Here is a 3215-nt window from a genome sequence, read left to right as displayed (position 1 = left end):
TTCCGTTCGTTGTTTCGTTCACATGGAATCATATTTTGAATTAAACATGTGCTTCAAATGTTTCCTTGTTTATAAGGGTCCCTGCTACGTCTCACGTATGTGATACGCGTAAACATTCGGTTAACAAGAGAACCTTAGCGGGTTATATTAACGAGCCGTTTCGGTTGCAAAGTGCATATACATACAAATAAGTACCCGAAGCTAGAGATTAGTAAATGCTGCGAGAATTATGAACAGTTGGGTGCTGAAATAAGGGTAGGAGGTTGAGGTTTTTAGAGCAATCGGAGGTGACAGAGAAAGAGAGAGAATTATGCATCCCACCAAATCGCTTATGAAGTAAAGAAAGACAGAGAAAGAGAGCGAGTAGAGCAGAACCGTGCGTGCGCTCAGCATTCACTGATGTTTGAAACGCTGACAGCTTGCCAGCATTATTACAAGCGCGTCCACCAATCAGCTTACAGTGCAAACTGAATGTCGAGGGAGCGTATACCGTCCCGTCCCTCAGCCGCCCGCGTTTCGCGCGTTTTGACATATCGGACCATCACACACACTCACACTATTATTTCGTGTTTCTTAGAAACGAGCCGCGTGTGACACAACCGGCACTAAACACCGATCGACCTAGCATCAAACACTGCCGTTTGAATTCCGCGCTCGTAATATCGTGCAGTAGCGATTCACGTGGCGCGCGACAACAACGCGAGTGCGTGAAGTGTGCGTGACCTATTGTTCGTATATATGTATGATGTAACTGTGATGAGTGCCACCAGTGATCATTGCGCACCTGATTGAGCGAAAGGTAAATTTTTTGGTGAATGCGTGAGACATGGTGTGTGGTCCCGGAGACACCATTAAAGAATTTCATTCCTGTTAATTGACACGTTAAAGCTTGTGTAATGGGTGAGAGGAGGCCTCTGTTGCTGCTGCTGCTGTTGCTGCCTTCGACACGCTTAACGCGGCGATTATTCTGGCCTGATGGGGAGCTTATATAATTCCAAAACCAGTTCTTTGCCTTTTTAGAATGCTGATCGGGTTTTGATATCGATATTTCGATCATTGTTGGGAGGCGAATTCGCCGAACCAATACCAATCTAATTGATGCGTTTTCAATTGCACCAAATTAATAATTTCGTTTGCTATTCGATAATGACGCGGTTGTAGCGAGTTGGGAAGTCCTGCGGCTTTCCATGCGTGGTCGTCACGTTCCAGATAGTTGGTCCACATGACTTACGACGAAAAATTGCAACAGCGTTGCAATTAAAGTTGTATAATTACAATTATTTTATTTACTGTTTACTACCACGAATTCATTATAAAAAAGGTATTAATCAGGCGACAGTTAGGTACGCCGCTATTGGTACCTATACTGACTGGCATTCCTAGAAGATTATTTTCTGCAAGGATAATAATCACAATTTTATCTGCAATCATTCAGAAAAGTACATAACGCATCAAATCATTCAGTGGGTGCAAAGCTTTGAAGAGACGTGTAAATGTAACGACGGAATGGTTAGATACAAGTTCTGATGAGATTTTTAACAAATCTCTTTGAAATTTATTCATTTCAAGTTCAGTAATCATATTGACTTTACCAAATGGTTAATATAATGGAAATAAGAAAGCAAAGAGCAAAAAAGAGAATAGCTAATTTTGTCTCACATAGCGTCAAATTGTTTGAGCACTTCAACAATATAAAATTTGATTTTGATATAATAAAATTCAAAACAAGACTTGTTTTTCCCGTTCCATTGCTGCTTCATCGTGACATGTACGATTATCGACTTAGCTGCCTTGATTTAGTGTTGCTATTAGAATCCTTGAAAAAATGTTAGGGTTTGTAAATTGCTAAATATTTGAAGGTGGGAATATACTAGTTTTTTTATTTTTGGTGTTGTTTTGTCCTACCTATGACTACTTTAATGTATCGATATGGATGCCTTTCTGTCTGTTTCAATAAAATTGTATCACACCAAAAAACGGCAACATCCCTTTTATATAAAAAAAACTTGATTCTCCCTATTTCAGTTTTAAGCAGTTCTCCATGTTTCCTCTTTCTGCTGCTCCAGTGAATATATATCATACTTTTACTTCAAATTAGAGGAGGCCCGTATCTATCATGAATTAACTTCTTTATTGTCAATTCAATCTTCTTCTTCCACCTTCGTTCCTTGGTTGGCATTCATCAAGGCTATTTGTCTATTAATTGGTATTTGTCCCCTCTCATAATGTGTCCCAGGTAGAGCAGTTTCCTCTTTTTAATAGTCAGGATAATTTCCGTTTCCTTCTTCATACGTCTTAACACCTCGACATTGGTGATTCTCTGTACCCTTGAAATTCGTAATATTCTACGATATAACCAGAGCTCAATAGCCTCTATTTTTCTGATATCGTTCTTCTTTAGTGTCCATGATTCCAATCCATAGTATAGCACTGATAGAACATAGCATCTCATAATTCAATAGTTATTGCAAAGGGGTCGTAGTTAGTACTAAAATTTAAGCAATTTATGCCATTATTTAGTCGTTATAAACAGTTATTTAATATATTGGTATTTTGATCATACATTTAATACATGCTAGGTACAACTTAAACTTCGTCATAAACTCAGAGTGAGGTGTTATTCTCTGTATTATCTGAACTACACATTTACTGTTGTTTCGCTGATTGTGAGAGGGTTTTCTGTGGTATCATATCCTATGGGAAGAAATTCACTTCGGAAGTTTTTATATACCAAGAACGTAGCCAATGGCGATCTTTTCGCAGAAGTCTAAATATATAACTGTGCTAGATACGCGTAAGATAACTTAGATTTATATTTATTAAGATTAAGACATTCACGGATTTTTTTAGTAAATATTTGTTTTACATCAGGCATCGGTTGCTACAAGTTAATTATTTCTACTATTTTCTATTTTGGGTTTGTCAGTATATGTATACTCGTGCAACCGAGCGGCATGGCCTAGAGGTTTAGACCATTGCTTAGCATTCGGAAGGAGGCCGGTTAGATTCCGGGTCCGTCTGCCTTAGTCCAAGTTTTTCTGTGGTTTCCTTGGATCACTTAAGCAAATGCTGGGGCAGTAATATTCCACAGATAATCTTTCATTCTCTTCTGTCTTCATTTCGTCCGTCTCATCTTTCTCACCCGAACCACCACCCACCCATTCCCACGATTCCTGAAAGCAGGCTGAAGAGGGCCTTCCGCCCTACCTTCCGGC

General features: G+C 39.1%; 1 protein-coding gene across 1 annotated transcript in view; it reads left to right on the top strand.

Annotated features, from left to right (window-relative positions):
• The first annotated feature begins 509 nt into the window (after nt 1–509).
• Nucleotides 510–3215, top strand: part of LOC108734876 (homeotic protein antennapedia-like) — a 74800-nt gene continuing 72094 nt past the window's right edge. The window contains exon 1 of the mRNA XM_018466590.1: nt 510–799. The gene's annotated coding sequence lies outside the window, so the exon portion shown is untranslated. The remainder of the gene's footprint in view (nt 800–3215) is intronic.

This window comes from Agrilus planipennis, unplaced genomic scaffold (genome assembly GCF_000699045.2).
Source record: "Agrilus planipennis isolate EAB-ADULT unplaced genomic scaffold, Apla_2.0 scaffold50, whole genome shotgun sequence".
In the NCBI taxonomy this organism is placed as follows: domain Eukaryota; kingdom Metazoa; phylum Arthropoda; class Insecta; order Coleoptera; family Buprestidae; genus Agrilus; species Agrilus planipennis.
The sequence above is the reverse complement of the archived record's forward strand: the minus strand, read 5'-3'. Positions and strand labels throughout refer to the sequence as shown.